This window comes from Mesocricetus auratus, unplaced genomic scaffold, assembly GCF_017639785.1.
Source record: "Mesocricetus auratus isolate SY011 unplaced genomic scaffold, BCM_Maur_2.0 Super-Scaffold_100029, whole genome shotgun sequence".
Taxonomy (NCBI): domain Eukaryota; kingdom Metazoa; phylum Chordata; class Mammalia; order Rodentia; family Cricetidae; genus Mesocricetus; species Mesocricetus auratus.
The window spans coordinates 2,852,613-2,879,784 of record NW_024429210.1 but is presented as its reverse complement, the minus strand read 5'-3'; positions in this window follow the sequence as shown (position 1 = coordinate 2,879,784).

Genomic DNA, 27,172 nt, shown 5'->3' with positions numbered 1-27,172 from the left:
TTCCCAGGCTGATTCCTGGGATTCAAGAGTTAACCTTTGTCTGGTCAGCTGTTTCTGGGGGTTAAACCAGCCCAGTCTTAATCCCTTTGATCATCAGTCCTCCCTCTCTGATACTGGCTTTCTTGAGTTCAGCTCAGTAACTAACCAGCCACTAAATGTAGTTTCTGTTTCCCAGACTGTCTGGCCATAGGATTGTAGGCTGGCACTCCCCAGATCTATGTCTAAAATCCATATATGAGAGAGTACATGCCATGTTTCTCTTTTTGTGACTGGGTTACCTCACTCAGGATGGTTTCTTCTAGTGTCATCCATTTGCCTGCGAATCTCATGATTCCATTATTTTTTTCTGCTGAATAGTACTCCATTGTGTAGATGTACCACATTTTCTCTATCCACTCTTTGGGTGAGGGACATCTAGGTTGCTTCCAAGTTCTGGCTATTACAAATAAAGCTGCTATGAACATAGTGGAACAGACACCTTTGTTGTATGAATGGGCATCTTTTGGGTATATGCCAAAGAGTGGAGTTGCTGGGTCTTGTGGTAGGTTTATTCCCATTTTTCTGAGGAATCTCCATACTGCTTTCCAAAGTGGCTGAACCAGTTGGCACTCCCACCAGCAATGGAGGAGTGTCCCCCTTTCACCACATCCTCTCCAGCATTAATTGTCATTGGTGTTTTTGATTTTAGCCATTCTGACAGGAGTGAGATGGTATCTCAGAGTTGTTTTGATTTGCATTTCCAGGATGGCTAAGGATGTTGAGCACTTTCTCAAGTGCCTCTCAGCCATTTTAGACTCCTCTATTGAAAACTCTCTATTTAGTTCTGCAGCTCACTTTTTAATTGGGTCCTTTGCTGTTTTGGAGACTTGCTTCTTGAGTTCTTTGTAAATTTTGGAGATCAACCCTCTGTCAGATGTGGGATTAGTGAATATTTTTGCCCATTCTGTGGGCTGCCTTTTTGTCTTGCTGACTGTGTCCTTTGCCTTACAGAAGCTTCTCAGTTTCAGTAGGTCCCATTTATTAATTGTTGATCTCACTGTCTGTGCTACTGGTGTTATGTTCAGGAAGCTGTCTCCTGTACCAATTCGTTCAAGGGTACCACCCACTTTCTCTTCTATGAGGTTCAGTGTGGCTGGATTTATGTTGAGGTATTTGATCCATTTGGACTTAAGTTTTGTGCATGGCGATAAACATGGATCGATCCGCATTCTTCTACATTTGTTAAAGATGCTTTCTTTATTCCATTGTATATTTTTAGCTTCTTTGTCAAAGATCAGATGTTTGTACGTGTGTGGGTTAATACCCGGATTTTCAATTCGATTCCATTGGTCTACCTGTCTATTTTTGTGCCAATACCAAGCTGTTTTCAGGACTATAGCTCTATAATAGAGCTTGAGGTCAGGGATGGTGATGCCTCCGGACGTTGCCTTGTTGAACAGGGTTGTTTTGGCTATCCTGGGTCTTTTGTTTTTCCATACAAAATTGATTATTGTTCTTTCAAGGTCTGTGAAGAATTGTGCTGGGATTTTAATGGGGATAGCATTGAATCTGTAGATTGCTTTTGACAGGATTGCCATTTTTACTACATTGATCCTACCTATCCAAGAGCATGGGAGATCTTTCCATTTTCTGAGGGCTTCTTTAATTTCTTTCTTTAGAGATTCAGAGTTCTTACGATAAAGGTCTTTCACTTGTTTGGTTAGCGTTACCCCAAGGTATTTTATGTTGTTTGTGGCAATTGTAAAGGGTGATGTTTCTCTGATTTCTCTTTCAGCCCTTTTATCATCTGTATATAATAGGGCTACTGACTTTCTTGAGTTGATCTTGTAGCCTGCCACTTTGCTGAAGGTGTTAATCAGCTGTAAGAGTTCCCTGGTAGAGTTCTTTGGGTCATTGATGTAAACTATCATATCGTCTGCAAACAGTGAAAGTTTGACCTCTTCCTTCCCAATTTGTATCCCCTTGATCCCCCTTTGTTGTCGTATAGCAATAGCTAGAACTTCAAGTACCATGTTGAAAAGGTATGGAGAGAGTGGACAGCCTTGTTTTGTTCCTGATTTTAGAGGAATTGCGTTGAGTTTCTGTCCATTTAGTTTGATGTTGGCTGTTGGTTTACTGTATATGGCTTTTATTATGTTTAAGTATGTCCCTGTTATCCCAGATCTCTCCAAGACCTTTATCATGAATGGGTGTTGGAGGTATAATTTTAAATAAAATTCTTAAAATTTCAGGATTTTCTGTTTAGGGCTGTACCCTAAATTTAAAGATATTATTTGGGCTTTTGATGTCTAGTTACTTGAATTCTGTATGTATTTTGTAAAACAACCCTCTGTTAGGTTTGGGGCTGTTGGAGATCTTTTCCCATTGTGTAGGCTGCTGATTTGTTCTATTGACAGTGTTCTTTGTTTTACAGAAGCCTTTCAGTTTCAGGAAGATCCATTTATTAAGTATTGATCTTAGTTTCTGTGCTATTGGTGTTCTTTCTATTCATGGAATTGTCTTCCATGCCAATACATTCAAAACTACTTTCCATTTTCTCTTCTACAAGGTTTGGTTAACTGCATTTATGTTGAGTGTGGTGATATCTGATTTATGATTAAGTAAAGTTAGCCTGAGGATTCAGAAAGTGAAGTCAGTCACAAGCCATAGAATTCAAGCACACATCATTAATCACAGCAGCCATAATTTAGGAGGTGGTGGTACATACATTTAATCCTAGGACTCAGGATTACAGATAGACTGATCTCTCTAGAGTAACATGCCTTTAATTCCAACACTAGAGCAGTATATAAGACAGAAGCAGGGTCTTCATTATGCAATAGAAAGCATTCATTCTCCAGCCATGCTGAATAGAGGTTACAGTCTGAGGCTTGGTGAGAGCTTGTGCAGACAGGATCAGCCCATTCAGCTTGAGGTAGAGGTAAGAAGCTAGTGGCCAGCTGCTATGCTTTTATGATCATCAGCTTGAAGTTTGAGCCCCAATATCAATCTCTGGGTCTTTTATTTTTCTTTTTACAGTTGAGGTCTATGATCGAGTTTGACTTAAGTTTGTGTAGGGTGATAGATATGGATCAATTTCCATTCTTCTACATGCTGACATCCAATTATACAAGCAACATATGTTTAAGATGCCTTCTGTCTCCCATTGTATAGTTTTGGTTTATTGAACATCAAGTGTGAAGTTATATCATGTTGCTATTTTAAATTACATTTCATTGGTGGAATATTCTGTGAATTTTGTTGTTTTGTCCTCATTGCCAGCAGATCTTTGTCATCAAGGAATGTGTCTTCTGAGGTCTTTCTGCCAGCTTTTTAGACTGAAATATTTTTAATAATTGTTAAAAATTATTATCTCATTAGAGGTATGTTTGCTAAAGAAGACAATACTAGAATTAAAAATCACTGAGTAGATTTTACTTAGAAATACAGAAACCCCTTAATTGTCAGGGCATACTGGTTAACTCTAGTCATCCTTTTGTATCCTTAGGACATTCTGTTATTGTTAAGTTTAGAAATGACTATGAAATATGGTAAGCTCAAAACTGACAGCTTTAAAGCATAATATAAACTTTCTATAAGTTTAAATACTCTTATGTGTTATCTGTAAAATTCGATGCTTTCTTAATTATCGATTAGGAATGTTTTATGGACACATAATTTAAATATATATTTACTTTGTAATAATTTCAATTTGGATTAGAAGTTCCATTTAAACATTGTGTACATGATTGTATAAGGTCATAAATGATTTAAATGTTTTCAAGACTATGTGTTTATTGCTAAAAATTAAAAATGAATCTCTATGTACTGTATATGATTATATTCATTACTGGTATATTAAAATTCAGCTAGTTATGATAACTAATTGTCTAGATTCAATTGGCATCTATCTTAAAGACTGCACTTCATTGAGTACTGAGATTTATTAAGAATCAAAACTGTTGCCATAGCTCTTGTGCACAGGGAACATTACTCATTCATTTTGCTAGCCTGAAGTTATATGGAATATAATTTATCAGGACATCAAAATAATAGCTTTTACTTCATTTCCTCACTTCTGTAAGGACACGCACAATAGACTCTACTGCTATACATGCACTCTATTATGGCTAATTGAAAATAGATGGTACAATTAACCTGCTTCTTGGGAAAATGCATTAACACTTAATGTAAAAGTCTAATCACAATAAAAAAGACACTCACATTGGAAGAGAATGTGGTGAATAATTCAAAATCATCTGATTTTCACTTACAAAGTAATTTAGAAAGAGAAAGTTAATCTAACACCCCCCAAAGCAGCAATTAGACCATTTGCTGTCCTAATCTTTGCTTTCTTCATCAAATATATTCCATTCTAGAAGATTCTACAGATGATTTAACACAACCACACTTGGTGTTCAGAGGCAACGTGGCAGAACTGAACAGGTGGTCATGGAACAAATAAGCCATTATAAGATCCGTTATGAAACAAATTGCAAAGGGTGAAAATTAATATGCAAATTATTCCTTAAAAACATGCCTTGAGAGTTTACCTTAACTGATTCCCTTAAAGGGGTTATTTGCAATGATTTGATTCAATAAGCTCTTTTAAAATATAGATAATATTACAGTTTACTTTAACATTATATAGAGAGTTGGATATATCAAATCCACAAATGTAGTTCTATCACAGGACTTTCAATATTTTAAGTGCTTTTAAAACATTTATAACAAAAACTATTTCTATTAAAATATAGCAATATTTAAGTCACGTACAACTGATGTTTGTCATCAATCTTCCCTTTACAGCTTACACTTAACATCATAAATAAGTCCATATTGTTTTCTATAAATGCTAGTCTTTACTGTAGATTTCATAAGGATGTTACTCGTACTAGTGACTTCAGTACTAGAGGCAAATCAATTAAAACCAAGCATAAGATTTTCTTTACTTGAGGTATGCACAATTTTGAAATATATTAGTTGTTATTGGTTTTGTTTGTTTGTTTTTTCAACATATGGTCTGTGTAGACTTGGCTGTCTTGTAAATCACTCTGTACAACATGCTGGCCTTAAATTCAGACATCCACCAGCCTCTGCCTCCAAAGTGATGGAATTAAAGTGCTGTGACACCATTGCATGGTCAAAATATATTGTATTAAAGTAAAAATAATATTACCAGGATATCTGTTGAATAATTTTGTCTTCTATATAGGAAAAATAATATGTACCTATGGAAATCTCAACTCTATGGTCACCCAAACAAGTTTTGAACAATGATAATGCAAGATAATATTCCAAAATTTATGGGAGAAATTTCATAGCATCTTATCCAGATGAGGGGATAAAAATAATTGATATCTACTGAAAGTGGTGTAACTAGACTTCCATAGATATGAATGCCCTAATTGGTTAGACGATACTGAGTGGTGAGTCTTAAAAACATATACATATGTACAATAGCAAGTAGGCTGCGCAGGGTGTTCAAACACTTACATATGTATACAGGTAACAAGAATAATTAAAAAAAAGATAGAATGGAAGATGTGGGATATATGTGGGAGGTGTTAGGAGGATGAGTTGGTTGGAGTATGAACACATATATTGTGTACAATATATTATTATGTATGTATTATTGGCATTGTGTGTAATATTATTCATATATTATATATGAGGTAATAAGTATAATACATTAAGATAAAATATTTAACTTATTTTTTAAATAATTATTGCAAAATATGATGCATGTGGGTTGAATAGGGACATTATTTTGTTGTGGCAAGAGAGAAAGTAACATCATTAATCTTAAACCACAAGGTACTTTTTCTTCAAAGATGAAATTTCAAGAATGTCTATTCTGTGGATAAATATCCTATATTATGTTGAAATGAACATGATTACTTGATGAAATTGGAGAAAGGAGAGGTATGTTTGACAAATGTTGCCTTCACAGGTCTTATAAATACTAGGCATAACATAATTTATTATAAAAACACAATCAACCTAAAATTTTTTAAAATAATACAGAAATCACTAACAATATTAAAGGAGAGGTTGGTAATTTTGGATTGGATTTCAATCTTGGAAATTTCAACTTCAAAAATGAGTAGATACAGTAGTGTACCTTTTCAGCTATAGCTAATGAAATAGATTTTAGAAACTAAGTCATTAGAGTGTCAGGAGTTCCTATCCTATTGTTATAATGTGCTTCAGGAAGGAACACCAGGAATAGTTTCAATATTATTTGAATCATCTAAGACCTGAAGATGAATATTAAATATATCCCTATCATTTTTTCTTTGAAATTCACTATTAATGCTTGATGATATGTAATTGTGATTCTTTGAACATACAGTAGTCAGAGACCATGATTTTATAGGGATTAAATTAGCATCAAAACATAAAATAACTTAACTGATTCTTTATTATTATATATATATATATAATTAGAACATTTCTTGAAAAACTACATAGTCTGCTACATACTTTAATGTACTGGGGTTAACAATCAACATTGATCTGCTAGAATATTGTCAATTGATAAAACATCCATCTGAGTCTTCCTGTTCTCCTCTGCCTATAACCTGTCTCCTCATTTTCTCTTGCCACCACCCTCCCCACACCATGCTCCCAATTTGCTCAGGGGTTCTTGACAATATCCCCTTCTTCAGAGACTATGCGTTCTTCACTTGGGGTACTCCTTATGTCCTAGCTACTCTGGCAATGTGGACTATAGTCTCGTAATCCTTTGCTAATATCTAAAATCCATATGAGGTTGTACATACCATGTTTGTCTTTTTCTGACTGGGTTACCTCACTTGTGATGGTTTTTTCTAATTCCATCCATTGCCTGCTAATTTCAAGATTCCATTGTTTTTTCTTTAATGAGTAGTACTCAATTGTGTAAACATACCACATTTTCTCTATCCATTATTCAGTTGAGGGAATCTAGGTTGTTTCTATGTTCTGGGTATTACAAGCAACACTGCCCAGGAAAATAATTGCTGGATTTTGAAGTGGACTGATTCCAATTGTCCTGAGGAACCTCCATACTGATTTCCAAACTGGTCATACAAGTATGTACTCCCACTAGCAATGGAGGAGTGTTCCTCTTTTTCCACATCCTCTCCAGCATAGACTGTCATTGGTGCTTTTGATTTTAGCCATTCTGACAGGAGTAACATGGTATATCAGAGTTGTTTTGAGTTGCATTTCCCTGATGTCTAAGGAAGTCGAGTACTTTTTTAAGTGTCTTTCAGTCAATTTAAATATCTCTATTGAGAATTTGATGTTTAGTTCTATACCTCATTTTCAATCGAATTGCTTGGTGTTTTTGAGGCTAGCTTCTTGAGTTCATTGTATATTTTGGAAATCAGCACTCTGTCAGATATGGGGTTGATGAAGATCTTTTCCCATTCTGTGGGCTGCCTTTTTGTCTTGTTGTCTGTGTTCTTTGTCTTACATAAGCTTGTCAGTTTCAGGAGATACCATTGGTTAATTGTTGATCTCAATGTCTGTGCTGCTGGTGTTATGTTCAGGAAGTAGTCGCCTGTAGCAATTTGTTCAAGGGTACCTCTGACTTTCTTTTCTAAGAAGTTCAGTGTTGCTGGATTTTTGATGAGGTCTTTGATCCATTTGGATTTAAATTTTTTGCAAGGTGATAGAATATGGATCTATTTGAAATCTTCTACATGTCTGCATCCAGTTATGCCAGCACCATTTGTTAAAGATGCTTTCTTATTTTCCTTTGTATAACTTGAGGTTCTTTGTCAAAGTCAGGTGTTCCTAGGTTTGTGGGTTAATAGTGGGGTTTCAATTCAATTCCATTGGTTTACCTATACACATTTGTGCCAATACCAAGCTGTTTTCAGGGCTATGGAGCTTGTAGCATGGGATGGTGTTGCCTCTGGAAGTTTCTTTATTGGACAGGGTTGTTTTGGCTATCCTGAGATTTTTTGTTTTTCCATATGAAGTTGAGAATTTTTCTTTAAAGGTCTATGAAGAATTGTGTTGGCATTTGATGGGGATTACATTGAATCTGTAGATTGCTTTTGGCAAGATTGCCACTTTTACTATGTTGATCCTATCAATATAAGAGCATGAGAGATCCTTCCATTTTCTGGTATCTTCTTTACTTTCCTCCTTTCTTTGTTAAGATTTATTATTATGTAAACTAGAAACAAGCAGGTTCACATGTCAAATCCAGCTCCCTCTCCCTCCCCTCCTTCCCTGCCCTCCACAAACCCCCATCTCATTGTCCCTCTTTTCTCTCCAGAAGTTGAGGCCCTTCATTGGCGATCCTCAAAGTCTGTCTTATCATCCAGGGCAGGGCCTAGTTGCTGCTTCATGTGTTCAAGCTAAGAGAGCATCCCTCAATGAGGAAGAGGCTCATACATTCCATTCATATACCAGGGATAAATACTGATCTAATACCAGAGGCCCTATAGATTGCAAGGCCTCCTCACTGACATGCACCTTCAGGGAGTCTAAGTCAGTCCCATGCTGGCTTCCCAGTACTTGGTTTGAGGTCTATTAGCTCTCCCTTGTTCAGGTGAGCCGTCTCTGTGAGTTTTACCAGCCTGGTTTGACCCCTTTGCTCATTACTCCTCCCTTTCTGCAACTGCATTCCAGGAGTTCAGTTCACTGTTTACCTGCATGTGTGTGTGCATATGCTTCAGCATCTATCAGTCACTGGATGAAGGGTCTAGGATGGCATATAAGTTAGTCATCAATCTCATTATTGGGGGAGAGCATTTAAGGTAGCCTCTCCACTATTGCCTAGACTGCCAGCTGGTGTCATCATTGTAGATCTCTGTAAGTCTCCCTAGTGCCAGATCTCTCCTCAAAACTGTAATGACTCTTTTTTATGATATCTCTATTTCTGCTCTCCTCTATTCTTCCCCCGACTCAACTTTCCTACTCCCCCATTTCCTCCTCTCCCCTTCTTTTCTCACCCTCTCTTTCTCCCATCTCACTCTCCCCCCTCAATGCTCCCAATCAGCTCAGTAGATCCTGTCTTCTTTCCTTCTTCCAGGATACCATGCATGTCACTTTTATGGTGCTCACTTTTGGCCAGTCTCTCTGAGGCTGTGGATTATAGGCTGCAACTCCCCTGCTCCATGTCAAAAATCCATATATGAGTTAGTACATACCATGCTTGTCTTTTTGTGACTAGGTTACATCAATCAGGATGACTTCTTCCATTGCCATCCATTTGCCTGTGAATTTCAAGATTACATTTTTTTTGCTGAGTAGTACTACATTGGGTAAATGTACCACATTTTCTGTTCTTCATCTGAGGGACATCTAGGTTGCTTCCAGGTTCTAGCTATTACAAATAATGCTGCTATGAGCATGGTTGAAGAGATGTCCTTGTTGTATGAATGTGCATCATTTGGGTATATGCCTGAGTGTAATTGCTGGATGTTTGTGTAGACTGAGTCCCATTTTCCTTAGGAAACTCAATACTGATTTCCAGAGTAGCTGTACAAACTGGCAATTCCACTAGCAGTGGAGGACTATTCCCCTTCCTCCACATCCTCTCTAGCATAAGCCATACTTGGTGTTTTTGATTTTAGCCATTGTGACTGGAGTGAAATGGTATCTCACTGTTGCTTTGATTTGCATTTCCCTAATGTCTAACAGTGTTGACCACTTTCTTTAATGTCCTTCAACAATTTTAGACTCTTCAATTGAGAGTTCTCTACTTAGTTCTGTACCCCACTTTTTAATTGAATCCTTTGATGTTTTGGAGACCAGCTTTTGAGTTCTTTGTAAAATTTTGAGATCAGCCCTCTGTCAGATGTGGGGTTGTTGAAGATTTCTTCCCATTCTGTGGGATGCCATTTTGTTTTTTTGGCTGTGCTCTTTGCCTTATATAAGCTTTTCAGTTTCAGGGGGTCCCACTTTTTAATTGTTGTGTTCCATTTCTCTTCTACTGGTGTTATATTCAGGAAGTGATTTCCTGTAATAATATTTGCCTTTTGGCAAAGATCAAGTGTTGTATGTGTTATAATTATTTTAATTTCTTTCTTTAACGGCTCAGAGTTCTTAGTATACAGGTCTTTCACTTGTTTGTTTAACATTATCTCAAGATATTTAATGTTCTTTATGGCTATTGTAAAGAGTGATGTTTCTCTGATTTCCCTGTGAGCCCATCTATTGCTTGTATATAGTATGACTACTGAATTTTTGGGTTTATTTTATATCCTGCCACTTTGCTGAATATGTTTATCAGATGTAGGAGTTTGCTGGTAGAGTTTTTGGGTCACTTATGTAAACTATCATATCAGTGAAATTTTGACTTCTTTCTTTCCAAGTTTTATCCCCTTGATGTCATTTTGTTGTCTTATTTCTCTAGCTACAACTTCAAGTACAATATTGAACTGATGCAGAGAGAGTGAACAGCCTTGTCTTTTTCCTGATTTTAGAGGAATCATGTAGAGATTTTCTTCAGTAGCTTAATGTTGGCTGTTGATTTGCTGTATATTGCTTTTATTATGTTTAGGTATGTTCTTGTTATTCATGATCTCTCCAAGACATTTACCATGAAGGGGTATTGGATTTTGTCAAACACTTTTTTCAGCATCCAGTGAAATGATTATGTGGTGTTTCTTTTTCAATTTACTTATATGGTGGATTACACTGATGGATTTTTGTATGTTGAAAAATCCCTGTATGCTTGGGATAAAGCCTACTTGATTATGGTGGATGATTTTTCTGCTGTGTTCTTGAATTGGATTTGCTAGTATTTTGTTGACTGTTTTTGCATCAATGTTCAAGAAGGATATTGGTCTAGCTCTATCCATTTCTTTGTGAATTTTATAATTTCAGTTTTATATTGATAGCGAATGATGGTTGAGTGGTGTAAGTTGTTACATTAAGTAGACTGATAAAAAGCATGATTTTTAACTGTTAGCATTATACAGATATTAAAAAGTTATAAAGCACACAAAAACAAAAGGAATCTGTTAATCTCCTAACACATGTTGATGCAAAATTGCTAAAGAAAAAATTGAAAATTAATTTAAGAAATGGCCAAATATATCATTCACTGCAATCAAGTCTTGGAATGCTAGGTTGTTGCACCTTATATGAATCAGTAGATACAATATATAAATGTAACAGAAGACTTTAGGACAATTTCAAATGCAGAAAAGTGTATAAATTTGTTATTTGTTCACAATTAAATCATGGAACCAATTAGGAATGCAGAATTATAATCACAGATGACCAACATCTAATTAAGAAACAAAATTTTAGGATATTGGTATAAATAGCAGAAACAAGACAAGGATGTCTCTTCTCCCTTTGTTATTTAATATGGAAACACCATTTCCTCTACAGCAACTTGACAGGAGAGGAAATGAACTCAAAATTGATGTTGGTAAATGATCAAAGTTTTAAGATAAGTTTCTTATCCAGGCTTGATGTTGAGCATGTTTAATCCCAGTACTCAAGGAATAGAGAGGAAAACCTTTGTGAGTTCTAGGCCAGGCAGATATTTATTGGCCTGACATGGATACAAAGTCTAATACTGTCTGAAGACACAACAATAAGATTCTTTATGTAGTAAAAACGATGAGCATCACCAAAATACTTTCATAATTAAAAGAATCAAATATATAGTCAAAATTAACAAAAAACAGCTGCAATGACAATATTTTTAAGTCAATAATAATTTTGACTTAGAAAAAAATTATAAAATCATTCCCACAATGAAAAGTCTCAATAAAACAATGTAGAAATATTTTCTGTTTAAGAAGTGAAAGAATAAGCCAGTGGAAATTACAGTACACAAGAAAAAATAAAAAGCCACTAAAATATTTAAAGATCTCTGTTGTTCCTGTAATTCAAAAACTTCTATACCTAAAATGCCTATTCTACTATAAGTTGAATAGGATTGTCATCAAAATACCAATTCTATTATTTTCAGAACTAAAAAGAACTATCTTAAAATGCATATTCAAGCAACCAAAACAATTTTGAGCCAAAGGAAGAAAATTAAAGTCAATATCATACCCAACTTCCTGGCATATCAGAGATACATAATAATAACATATAAACATAAGCCAACAGAAGAGAAGAAAAGATGAACCCATACATCTGCAGTCAACTGCCAAAATACACAATTTACAAAGGAATTATTCTTTAATGAATTGCTATAAAAACCAAATCATTTTTTAAAAAAAATTGAACCTTGACCACATAGCTGTGCACAAAATTCAACTAAAATGGATCAAATACCTTAATCTACAACCTATAATTCTGAATTGAATTGAGAAAAAATGTAGAAGAAACAGTTTACAATATTTGTTAGACAACTAGTTTCTAGATAAGTCACTACAAATATATAGGAAACAAAGAAAATGACAAGTGGAGTTACATAAAATTTAAGTGTTTCCACTCAGCAAATGAAACAATAAACAAAGGGTAAAGACAGCATCCAGAATGAGAGAATACCTTTAGTTTTCATTTGTTAGAGCCTCAGCATACAGAATACATAAAGCACTGAAATAATTATCAACAAAATGACAAGTAATCAACTTTTAAAAGAGACTAAATAGCTCTGTATTCCCCCAAGAAGAGCAAACCCATTATGCTTTTCTCAAGCTCTGCATCAGAAAATCAACAGCACCACCCTCTCCCAGCCCAGTCCATTTCTCCTGTGGATTCCACATACCAACCTCTCCTGTCATCCATACCCAGACTTTTGAATGCATCCCAGCTTTCATCACAAGCAAATCAGAAAACCAGGTAACACACAGGCCTCACATTGTCTGAAAATTGAGAGAGAAAATAGAATCAAAGAAAAACATACACACCTAACAAAACCCATAAATCAGCATCTACACCTATAGCAACCCCAAACTCAGATGCCTAGATTAGAGTGTAGCAACATAATCAATAACAACCAGGAGTATACATCTCCACTACAGCCCAGCTATCCAAACATGTCCAGAATATTCCACCATAGCTGAAACACAAGAAAAACACCATGAAACCACCCATATAAATATGATAGAGTTTCATAGTGTCTTTCTGATTTTTTGTTTTGGGTTTTCAAGAAAGGGTCTCTCTGTAATGTTTTGGAGTCTGTCCTGCAACTCACTCTGCAGACCAAGCTGACCATGAACTCACAGAGATTTGCCTGTTTCTGCTTCCCAAATGCTGGGATTAAAGGCGTGTGCCACCAATGCCTAGCTGAAAGAATTTCTTAAAGAGGAAATTAATAAGCCCCATTTAAAAAGATAGGGCAAAACGAAAATTTTCAAGAAATGAATAAATCCATTTTTAATCAAGGAAAACTCATACAAAAAATTGGACTTAAATATCCCCCCAAATAACCACACAAACAAATAGAAATAGAAGAAATAAAGAAAATAAATTATGGAAATGAAAATTTTAGAAATTTGAACAAGAATTACAGAGGCTACTTTCAACAGCAGAATACAGAAATGAAACAGAGAATCTCAGCTGTTGAAGATAACATAGAAGAAAAACTGACACCAGTCAAAGATGTTCAATCTAATACTTGTGACAAAGAACATCCAGGAAATCTGGGACATTTTGAAATGACCAAAACCAAGAATGATAGGGATAGAAAAAGGAGAAGAATCCAAGGTCAAAGGCCAAAAAATATTTTCAATAAAATAAAAGAAGAAAATTATACTAACATAAAGAAAGGGATGTCTATGAGTATAGGAGAACCATACAGAATAGCAAATATTATAAAATATAAAGAAAATTAACTTTTCTCATAATAATCAAAATACTATGCAAACAAAGCAAAGGGAGAATATTAAAATCTGCAAGAGGAAAATACCAAGTAACATATAAAGGCAGACCTATTAGAATTATATCTGACTTCTCAAAGGTGACTCTTAAGGCCAGAGGATTCTAGAAAGATGTGATGCAAACTCAAAAAGGCCACACTGTATACTCAGCAATATTTCCATACACTAATAGATGTAGGAAACTAGATAATGTCAAATTTAAATAATATCTATCTACAAACTCAGCCCTACAGAAGAATCTAGAATGAAAATTCCAATCTAAGATGGTTAACTACATTCATGCAAACACACTAAATAAATAGTCTCACATTATCAAATCCAAGAGAATGGAAATACACACACACACACCACAGCCGCCACTAACACCAACACCAATAGCAACAACACAATAACTAAACAAGAAAAATGATTAATTATTGATATCTCTCAATGTCGATGACCTCATTTACCCAATAAAATAACATAGACTAAGAAAAATAGAATTTATCCTTCTGGTACACCTGGGAAACAACTCAATATCAAGAATAGATGTGACCACAGAGCAAAAGTTTGGATAAAGATGTTTCAAGCAATTTGCACAGTCATATAAATATCTAACAAAATAGACTTCAAAACAAAGCCAATGGGGGTTGCATTTCATACTCATCAAAGACAAACACACCAATATAATATTTCAACTCTTAATATCTATGTCTCAAACATAAGTGCAACCAGTTTTATAAAATAAACACCACTACAGTTGAAATAACTTATTGATGATTACAAACTGATATTTGGAGACTTCTTCAATATTGAGCAATCACCTGTGGATAGATCAATTAGACAAAAAATAAACACAGATGCTGGAGAGGTATAAACCAAAAGGATTTAACAGACATTTACATAAAATTGAACATAAACACCTTAAATACTTGTTCTCAGCACCTCACAGAAATTTCTCCTCAACAAATACAATACAATTGAAGTAACTCCTTGCATCCTAACAGACTACAATAGTTTAAAGTTAGATAATATCAAAAACAAAAACTATAGAAAGCATACAAACTCTTAGAAATTGAACAATTGACTATGGAGTGAAACATTAATTAAGTCACAAATAAAGATAGAAATTATAGATTTCTAGTTGTCAATGAAAATGAATGCATGGCATACCCAAGTTTAAGAAACACCATGAAAAGAGTGCTAACAGGCAAGTCCTACCACTAAGTGGCTAAATAAATAAAAACTTGTAATGATCTGATTCTAGCAACCTAGCAGTGCACATAAAATCTCTAGAACAAAAGTAGTAAGTACACCCAAGTTGTATAGATAGCAAGAAATAATTCAACTGAGATCTGAAATTAATGAAATAGAACCAAAGAAAAGAATACAAAGAATAATGAAACAAAGAGTAGGTTCTTTGAGAAAATAAAAAAGAAAGTCAGATCTTTATCCCATCTGTCTAAAAGGCAGAGAGAGAATATTCAAATTAATAGAATTGAAAGAAAAATGGATCCTAATCTGTTGTGTGCATTCCTCAGGTCTCCAGTGGTTCAGACATCTATAGAACATTCCATCCAAATATAAAAGGAATATACCTTCTTCTTAGCACCATGGAACCTTCTCAAAAATCAACCACATACTGGCAAAATATCAAATCTCAACAGGAACAAAAAAATTGGAATAACGCCATCTACCTTATCAGACCACCATGCTTTAAAATTAGAATTCAATAACAGCACAAAGTGCAGAAACCCTACAAAATCATTGAAGCTGAATAATGCACAATTGCACCACTCCTGGGTCAATGAAGTAATAAAAAAAGAAATTAAAGACTTCCTAGAATTCAATGAGAATGAAGACACAACATACCCAAACTTATGGGACACTTTGAAAGTAATGCTATGAGGGAAGTTCAAAGCACTAAGTGCCCACAATAAGAAACTGGAGGATAAGCTGGGCATTGGTGGTGCACGCCTTTAATCCCAGCATTTGGCAGGCAGAGGCAGGCAGATCTCTGTGAGTTCTAGGCCAGCCTGTTCTACAGAGCTAGTTCCAGGACAGTCTCCAAAACAATACAGAGAAACCCTGTCTCGAAAAACCAAAAAAAAAAAAAAAAAGAAAGAAAGAAAGAAAGAAACTGGAGGATAGTTACACTAGAGAATTAACAGCACAACTGAAAACTCTAGAACACAAAGAAGCAAATTCACTCAGGAAGAGTAGATACCAGGAAATAATCAAATTGAAGGTTGAAATCAATAGGACAGAGACTAGGAAAACAATACAAAAAAATCAATGAAACGAAGAGTTGGTTCTTTGAGAAAATCAACAAGATAGACAAACCTTTATTCAAATTTAACAAACGACAAAGGGTGAACATGTAAATCAACAGAATCAGAAACAAAAAGGTGGACATAACAATAGACACCGAGGAAATCCAGAAAATGATCAGGTCATACTTTGAAAATCTGTACTGCACACAATTTGAAAATCTAAAGGAAATGGGCAATTTTCTGCATAGATAGGACTGCCAAAATAACAACAGACATTGAGGAAATCCAGAGAATGATCAGATCATACCTTGATAACCTGTACTGCACACAATTTGAAAATCTAAAGGAAATGGAAAATTTTCTGCATAGATATGACTGCCAAAATTAAATCAAGACAAGATAACCAATTGAAGGGACCTATAAACTCTAATGAAATAGAAGCAATCATCAAAAGTCTCCCAACTAAAAAAAGACCAGGACCAGATGGCCTCTGTGCAGAATTCTACCAGAAATTCAAAGAACAACTTATACCAATTCTTCTCAAAGTATTCCATGCAATAGAAGCAGAAGGGTCTTTGCCAAACTCTTTCTATGAGGCTGCAATAACCTTAATATCCAAGCCACACAAAGACACAACTAAGAAAGTTAACTTCAGACCAATATCCCTCATGAACATTGATGCAAAACTACTCAATTAAATACTGGCAAATAAGATCCAAGAACACACCAGAAAACTCAACCACCATGATCAAGTAGGCTTCATCCCAGGCATACAGGGTTGGTTCAACATATGAAAATCCATCAATGTAATCCACCATATAAACATGCTGAGAAACAAAAATCCCATGATCATCTCACAGGATGGTTAAAAAGCCTTTGACAAAATCCCAACACCCCTTCATGATAAAGGTTTTAAAAAGATATGGGATAACAGGAACTTACCTCAACATAATAAAAGCTATATACAGAAAACCAACAGCCAACATCAAACAAAATGGACAGAAACTCAACGAATTTCTTGTAAGATCAGGAACAAGAGTGTCCACTCTCTCCATACCTCTTCAATATTGTACTTGTAGTTCTAGATAGAGCTATACAACAACAAAAGGAGATCAAGGGGATACAAATTGGAAAGCAACAGGTAAAACCTTCATTATTTGCAGATGAAAAGATAGTTTCCATAAGTGTTCCAAAAAACCCCACCAGGGAAATCCTGCAGTTGATAAATACTTTCAGCAAAGTGGCAGGATACAAGATCAACTCAAAATCAGTAGCCCTACTATATCCAGATAATAAGAGGGCTGAGAAAGAAATCAGAGAAACATCGCCCTTTACAATAGCCACAAACAACATAAAATACCTTGGCATAATGCTAACCAAACAAGTGAAGACCTGTATAGCAAGAACTTTGAGTCTTTAAAGAAAGAAATCAAAGATGACACCAGAAGGTAGAAAGATCTCCCATGCTCTTAGATAGGTAGGATCAACATAGTAAAAATGGTAATCTTACCGAAAGCAATTTGCAAGTTTAACACAATCTCCATTAAAATACCAGCACAATTCTTCACAGACCTTGAAAGATGAACTTTGTATGGAAAAACAAAAGGACCAGGATAGCCAAAACAACCTTATTCAACAAAGAAACGTCTGGAAGCATTTCCATCCCTGACTTCAAGCTCTATTATAGAGCTGTAGTTTTGAAAACAGCTTGATATTGGCATGAAAATAGACAGGTAGACCAATAAAATCTAATTGAACACACTGATATTAACTGATACATGTATGAACATCTGATTTTTGACACAGAATCTAAAATATACAATGGAAAAAAGAAAGCATCTTCAACAAATGGTGCTGGCATAACTGGATGCTGGCATGTAGAAGAATGCAGATATGTCCATGTCTATCACCATTAACAAACCTTAAGTCCAAATGGATCAAAGACCTCAACATAAATCCAGCCACAATGAACCTGTTAGAAGAGAAATTGGGAGGCATCCTTGAATGAATCAGTACAGGAGATCGCTTCCTGAACATAACTCCAGCAGCACAGACACTAAGATCCACAGTTTTCAAATGGGACCTCCTGAAACTGAAAAGCTTCTGTAAGGCAAAGGATGCAGTCAGCAAGACAAAAAGGCACCCCACAGATTGGGAAAAGACACACATTAGCCCCACATCTGACGGAGAGCAGATCTCCAAAATTTACAAAGAATTCAAGATGCAAGTCTCCAAAACACGAAAGGATACAATCAAAAAATGGGGTACAAAACTAAATAGAGAAATCTCAATAGAGGAGACTAAAATGGCTGAGAGACACTTGATAAAGTGCTCAACATCCTTAGCCATCTGGGAAATACAAGTCAAAACAACTCTGAGATACCATCTCACTTCTGTCAGAATGGCTAAAATCAAAAAATCCAATGACAGTTCATGCTGGAAGGATTTGAGAAAGGGGAACACTCCTACACTGCTGGTGGGAGTGCCAATTTGTACAGCCACTTTTGAAATCAGTATGGAGATTCCTCAGGAAAATGGGATTCAGTCTACCACAAGACCTAGCAATTCCACTCTTAGGCATATACCCGAACGATGCACAGTAATACAAAAAGGATGTCTCTTCCACTACACTCATAGCAGCATTATTTATAATATCCAGAACCTGGAAGCATCCTAGATACCCCTCAACTGAAGAGTGGATAGAGAAAATTTGGTACATTTACACAACGGAGTACTATTCAGTGGAAAAAAACAAGGGAATCTTGAAATTTGCAGGCAAATGGAAGGCACTAGGAGAATCCATACTGAGTGAGGTAACCCAGTCACAAAAAGAGGAACATGGTATGTACTCACACATTTATGGATTTTAGACATGAATCAAGGGAGTGCCAGCATGCAATCCCAGTGCCAGAGAGTCTGGGAAACAGAACCTTCATCCAGCATATGATGAATTCATAGGCAGATACCCACAGAAAAACACTGAACTGAACTCCTGGAATCCAGTGTCAGAAAGAGAGAATCGATGGGCAAAGGAGTTAAGAGTGGGCTGGTTTAACCGACAGAAACAGCTTACCTGAACAAGTGGGAGCTCTTAGACTCCAGATTGATATCATCTCCATTAAAATAAGACCCAAGACAAGGTTGTCCACTTTCTCCATTTCTATGCATTATAGTACTTGAAGCTTTATAATTAGAACAGTGGTTCTGAAACTTCCTAATGCTCAATCCTTTAATAGACTTCTTCTTCTTAGTGCTGCAACCATATAATAAAGTTCATCTTGTGGTAGTTCCCAACCTTAAAATCATTTTGTCATTATTTCATAACTGTAATTTTGTTACTGTCATGAGTAACACATTTAATACAAAGGATATCTGATATGTGATGCATGAAATAGGGTCATTTGAACTTGAAAGTTCTGACCTACAGGTTGAGAACTGCTGAGATAGAACAATAAGAAGGAGATCAAGGGTATATAAATTGGAAAAAAGAAGTTAAAGTATTCTTATTTGCTGACGATATGAGAGTATACATAAGTGACTGCAAAAATTCAACTAAAGTAGTCTTACATGTGATAAACTCTTTAAGTGAAGTGGTGGGTTACAAGACTAAACAAAAAAAATCTGTAGCCATACTATGTACAAATGATCATCAGAATGATAAAGAAGTTAAGGTAACATTTCATAATAGCATCAAATAATATAAGGTATTTTGGTATAACTCTAAGCAAGCATGCAAAAGACTTGAATGTCAAAACCTTCAAAACTTTGCAGAAAGTAAGTGAAGAAGGTATAAGAAGGAAGAACGTCTCCCATGTTCATGTTCATGGATCAGTAGGATTAACAGTAAAAATGTGGGATAAGAAATCTCAACTAGACATCTCTTATAGCTAGGCAAGGCTCCCAGGGAGGCACCTGGTTTGCACTGAGTTGACTTTTTGGTTAAGTTGGTCCTATGGAAGTCCCCAAATAATCCAGCATTATTTTAGGACACATGCTTGTTCTCATCAAACTGAAATCTGGGTTCTAATTGACAAGGATGACATCCACCCAGTTCATTGAATATAGAGAGGTCAACCTGGTGTCTACATGGAGACTTCACCCTTACATTCTAGTTTCTTTTGGTGTGTAAAGGTACTATGTAAACTCCTGAAAGAGACAACTGGACACCAACACAACCACAAAACTTTTGACCTACAGTCTGTCCTACCTGCAAGATATGCTGGGACAAGGGTAGCACAGAATTTGTGCAAGTATCCAATCAGTTTCTGATTTAAGTTGAAGCCTGCTCCACTAAAAGGAGTGTAGGCCAGACACTGCTTAGATGGCCAGAAACCAGAGACCCAGTGACCCACAGACCTAGGGTAGAATTAAATAAGACTGACCTAAAGATAAAATCAATTTAATGATATTTCACGATAACCCATAAATGACTTCTTTGTCCAGTCCTCGTCACAGAGGCTTCTTCTAGCAAAAAAGGGAGTCAATTAAGATATTCAGACAGTATATGCAAAGAGAGTACAAACTGGAAGTGTCCATGGAGTACTTCCCTCTGAGCTCAGTGAATGCTTCAGAAGTCAGAGGGGATGGAGGATACCAGGAAAACAAGGCCCAACAAATCAACTAACCAGGGCTCACAAAGATGAAATATTAAGCAAGGGGTCTTCAAGGGTCTTCAACAAGTCCTCTGCATATATGTTGTGGCTGTTGGCTTAGTGTTTTGTGGAATGTCTAACTGTGGATGTTCCCTTGATTCTTTTGCCTGTTCTTGGGACACTTCCTCATATTGGGTTGCTTTGTCCAGTCTTGATGTGAGGGCTTTTGCCTTATCTTATCCTGTTTTGTCATTTTTGGAGGGATTGGTTTATTTATATTTTATGTCTTCTCTTTGCTGAAGGGAGACTTATTGGGGTTGGATCTGGGAGGAAGGGACCTGAGGTAAGGGGCAAGGAGTGCAGGAAGGGGAAAATGTATTTTATTAGAGAAGACTCTATTTTCAATAAAAAGACAGAGAGAGAGAAAGATGAAAAACAATGAGATCAAAGAAAAACTACATGTGGTCAATAAACACATGAAAGTCAATTCCTTTTAGTGCACTTATTATTTGCTAAAGACATTATGATCAACTTTACAGCATATTTTTTTCTAAATAAGTTATTTTTCTTGACCACACTAAAAATAAACTGTTATTAGAAAGACAAATTAGTTCCAAATTGTTTTGAGAGCTTTTCTATCTTCACTTTCACAATGTCATATCAAATTCACAATGCAATTTTCCATTATATTCCTAAACTAAAAAAGATCTAATTGTGATCCCTGTGTTATAGTGTCTTACTTCTTAGGGCCAACAATTCACCTTAATTTTTATTCCATTTTTTACAGAAGATATTTGTCTTTTCTTTGAAGAGAATCTCCCTCTAATCAATTGCCTTGCACTGTACAGTCTTAGTACCCAACCTGAAAGTATTTGTTTGCTTATTAGAGGTATAATATCTCCTGTAAAATCTACTTAGTTTCTATAATTGCTTTTATTATAAATTATAATGAATGACCATTAACTCACTCCACTGCAATCCAGAATTAATGCTTTTCAACAATTGTAATGATAAAATTTATGTATTTAATATAAAAAAGTAAAAGTGAATAAATTTCAACTTATTACCCAACAATATTTTAGTGTAGTCTATATTTATTGACAAGTATGTAAACATGATTTTCACTCCTAAATAGGAGGATTAGTTACAGAAAATGTAGATACACAGAGTATAATGAAGTAGTGAGTTAGCCCTAAGTTTCTATAGTGGTCTTTGACTGTATCAATGAATGCCATTTTGGTCATTTTGGTGACACATGTCTGGAGCCCAGATTGTTCCTGGAAGTAAGTCTATTCAGTGATGAAGGGATTTTACACAGAGGCAAGTCACTATGCTACAAAGTTTACTGGCTCAGTCACCACAGATGAGCAGTGAAACAATCCTGCAAAGTAGCATGGCTCCCCACCTAGTGCTGAGACATACTTGCTAATATCTGGTTCAGTTTCATTTTCCAACACCACAGAAGATTCATGAATCTACTGCAAAATAAATGGCTGGAGGTAGTGCAGTGAGAATAAACGGATTAGTGGCCTCTTTCCACATGCACAGATGGCAAATGAGGAACACAAAATATAATGGGTGATTACGTGAAAAGGCAAAAGGATAAAATGAGCAGTGCTGAAATGCAGAAATAATGGAAACAACACAAGGTGACAAAAAGGAAGCTAGTCTGACATTTAAGTTCCATGTCCATACAATCTACATTACAAAAACATTTACAATGCAAACCTATATGTGAGAAAAATGTGAAACAAAATTGAAGAAATCTTAAAGATTAGTAAATGTTCAAGAAAGTATCCCAGAATATGTATGTATTTTAAATATTCCAAATATAGGAAACGAAACAGTGAAAACCCTAAGAATGCTAAACTGAAAGCTACAATGTATACTCAGATGACCTGATTGCAAATGTCTGTAGGCCCTGCCGTTGCTGCTTCCATCTCTGTGAGTCATAAGAGTTTTACTCATTGGTGTTAGAGGACCTTACTCTCCTGGTGTCCTTTTTTTCTTCTGTCTCCTCCATTCCTTATGTCTCCTGTTCTGTGGAGATTTCTGAGCTCTGAAAGGAAGGGCTTGATGGAGATATCTTTCTTAAAGCTGTGTGTGCCAAGGTTTTTCTCCAGTATAATATCTAGCTGTGTACTTATTTCCATCTGTTGCAGGAGAAAGCCTTTTGATTGATGATGGCTGAATAAGGCATTGATATGGTTCACTGACCTGCGTGGTGGGTGTGTTCTCAGTGAATGTCTGCTGGTTTTGGAGGCACGAATAATAGGATGAGTTTGGGGATGGATCCACTGGGGATGGGGTCAGAGAGAAGAGGGAGGCTTCAGAGGGTTTTCTGCTATACTGCTGGTGGTGCAGCTGCAGGGATTGGATCTCAAGCAGAATTAAACATGTGATCTGCCATCACATCTGCTGTTGAGGTGATTGATGGTTTTCAAATTTGGGACAAAGCAACAAGTGTGGTAAAACCAGAAGGTCTTCAGATCATAGGCAATGGGAACCAGATGAAAGGGAAGACTGGCATAGGAGTTCTTTTGCAGACATGGGGATGAGACTATAAAATAAATTTTTAAGTGAATAAGTATGGGTACTAATAAAATATGGTTCATACTGATTTTCACAGTGGCTGTATGAGTTTTCACTCCCACCAGCAATGTATGAGTATTCTTCAATCATTATACAATCTCATCAGCGTGAACTGTTCTTTTTGTTGTGTTGTTGTTGTTGATATGAGCCATTTTTAAAGGTGTAAGATGAAATCTGAAAGTAACTGCATTTATTTGATGGCCAAAGAAATTGAATATTCTCTAAGTGGCACTCAGCAATTTCAGTTTCCTCTATTGAGAAGTCAGTGGTTGCTCAGGAAAATGGGAATTTAAGCTAATTTTGGACATATACCTAAATGATGTTTCATCCTACTGAAAGGACAACATATACACAAATAATGCTTCATCCTACCAAAAGGACCCTTGCTCTATTCATAATAACCATAATTTTAAAACAATGTGTTAAGGATTTTACTGCTATTAGATATCCAAGTAATGACAGAAAGATCACACCATGCAACAGACCACATGTGGGGAACAAGCAGTAGGTGAGAGAAAGAGGCAAAGGCAGAGAAGCTTTATAATGGTACAAGCTTTATAAAGGTTACTTGTATCGTGGCAACAGTGGAAATGTGCCACATTTGGTGGCTGATCATGACATGGATGCTGGGGCTGAGTCACTTGCTGGATGCAGTCTAGGGGCACACCTGCTTCTGGAGTGTGGGCAGATCCTAATAGTGCCCACTGTTTATTATAAAAGGTGAGGAAATAGGACGTGGTAATGGTGAGGCAAGAATGGGTCACTGTATGCTTTAGATTGCTTCCTGAAGTATGGGGGTATCAATGCATTTGGGAACCCAAGGGAAGTGGGATGCTCGCCATGTCTGGGAAGAGCAGGTTGTTTCACTTGCTCTCCAGGGTCTGAAGGAACTTCTGGGGCTAGAGGAATAGAGGATAGACCACCCGAGTCTAGCGACTCTGCAGCTGTCTGAGGTGCAGATTTTGAGGGACCACCTGGAGCCAGCAAACTGTTGAAACATATATATTTTAGGGAAAGAAAGTAAAGTAAGGGGTTTAGGTGGCAATTTTTTTTCTTAGGTATCCATTTGAAAGTTTTAGGCCCATGGTCCTAGTAGATGAAAAAGCTGAATTCCAAGACCAGGGAAAACGGGGTGTAGATTCCCACCCTCAGGGTAAGTGTAATAGGCAGGTAGAGAAGCATGCTATTGATTGATAATAGATTTTCTGTAATTTGATACTAGATTTTAAGGAGAAAATAAACCAGATCAAGCCAATTTCAAAAAATAAAAGAACAGGCATATTTGAGTAAACTAACTCCAAATATGATTTGTAACAGTTTAAGAAAGTAATTTAAGATAATATGGTCCCAGAGAGCAAGGCCAGAGAAAGTCATATGCCCAGACTAAAGCAGGGAGCGTAAATGTCCTGTAGTAGAGGGGTAATCAAGTGTTCTCCATAAGCTGAGTTTGTGCCCAAGTACAGTGTGCTTTTAGGTAGGGGTCTTGGGCAACTGGCTACTATAAGGAGGAACTGTCACAGCTGCCAAGAATCCAGAACAGGGACTTCACCCCCCCCTTTTTTGTGGAGATTTTTTTGAGAGAGCAGAGTTTGGAGAGAGGTGGCTGGATTTTAGGGATTAAGCAGGAGTGAGCTGGAGATTTTCAGCTGAACAGGGGACAATGCTTAAATGGAGTCCATTTGACCCAGGAGAGTTGGATTCAAGTTCCTGAAGCTTACAATAAATTTTTTATATTTATAAATAGTCAAAAATTTCAGACATGTTAGTATTACCATTGTTTTTGATCTGTACTGATATCCACACTATAGAAAAAGAAGTAGACTTATGACTTTGAGTCATAGTAGTAGCTTGGAGACCTGTAAATGATTTTGCATTAAAAGCATGAATACTCTTTCCTCTATTCAGAAGACTGAGTGTATACAGATTAGACAGGTGGTTTTAGCACTTTTAAGTCTCTACTTAGAAGATAGCCAAAGGAAATTAAAATCTTGAGCTTGTAACTATGATGTTATTACTTTACCAGGGCTGGATTAATAGTTTATCAGAACTCCATTGTTTTTTGGAAAACTGAACTTTTGAAGTCTTAATCTGAAATAGCATAGAGAGAGAAACCTGAATCATTGTTCAATTTAATATGTATCTTAAATTGTTTACTTATACTGTTACAAATCACATTTACACTCCTTGAGACACTTACTTAGACCTTTATAACATGCATTTACATTTCCTGAAAACACTTTTTAGATACTTACAACTTTTTTAACTTTTCATATTCTCTTATCATGCATAAACTTTACCTGTTTCTATCCAGTGATTCACCACAAGACACAGGTAGTTGAGTCCTGAGAGCAATCATTCTAAAGGAAATTCCTTTAAGTAAACAACTAATAAAAAGTTATATTAAAATCTGTCTTGTGAGTTTATCTCTTTTTAGAATCTGATATCAAGGTAAATATGTCTAGACATAATAGTATTTTTAGGAAAGGGAGGCCTAAAGCCTGACTTTTACATATGAAGAGAACTGAAGAGGCAACTGTAGCCTTGGCTGCTGCTGTTAAACTGACAAATCTATCACTAGTATAGTAATCGTTACCTTCAGAAATCTGTAAAGAATAAATTCCACTAGAGTAAGCAAGAAGTACAGACAAATCACCTCCAGAATCTATTAAAAGTGACAGAAGCCTACTGACTACATAAAATATCACCCTGGGTTTCTCTGTGATAGGCTTGATTTCAATGTGGGTAGAGGCCCAGAGCACTGTCACTCTTTGGCCACTGGGTCTAAAAGATCTGACAGAGTTTCCTGTGGAGTAGGAACTGGGGGTTCTACTTTATCTAGGAAAATTGGGGTAACCTACACCCCAGTGTCCTGTTTGGTCAGAGCCTTGGCAGTGTGCAATTTATATTGCCACATTTATATCAGGTTCCACGTAGACTTCTTCTGTACCTCATCATCTTCTTTGGAGACCTTGGAGTCATGATTTGGAGCTGATATCTGTGCTTTCCATTACACATTTTAAATAAAAGTATATATAAACTAAACAAAATTTGCTTATTTCTAGTTACTTGTTTTAGGCTTTACTTTGAAAATACATGGGATTCAATAATGCTTATTTTGTAATTAATTACACTAGTTCTTAATTTAGATACAAATATAGTTTTGGACACATTAAGGAATTTGATCATTTATAAAGTGACTACCTAATTTGTATATTTTAATTATCATTAACAGTTTACAATAAGTATATTTTTTATAAGACTAGTACTTTACATTTTTATCCCTAATGGGATTAGTCTTAAAATTTTGCAATTTTTGAACTAAAGCTCTTTTATTATCAAAATAACACTTTTAATCATAACATACCATTACAGAACATCACATATTTGTTTTTTATTTGTTTATTTTTGTGTGACTCAGTTTATCCAAATAGTTAAAGCTTACTGTGAGCAAAGACAAAGAAACTAGAGAAATTTTGTTGTGAACTTGATTGGACCTTGGGAACTTGTACATCTTATAGATACCTTAAATTTTTATCATCTTAAAAAAAGTATTCCAATCCAAAATGTCTTAGAGACTTATTGTTGCTTCCTTAGTCTAAAACAAATACAATAAGAAACAGAGAGAAAATTAGGACCAGGAAGTTTTACAATTGTTGTTCTCTACTACATGGCATGCATTCTTTAACCTTACTAAAAATTGTCACCAGCCATGTGCTGTTTTCATTTGATGAGGCAAACAAGCAAGATGGAGAGGAGCTATGGTTGCTATCTAAAGCAAATCTGTTTTCCTAATAGACCTATATTTTTTAAATGAAAGAGAGCTGGTTCCCAGTTATATGCAAAGATGTGAATGTGTATGTGTATTTGTTTGGAGTTGAATCATATGTAACATTTTGTAGCAAATTAGATGACCTGTGTATAGATGTTATACACCTTTACTTACAAGTTTAAAGTCAACTTT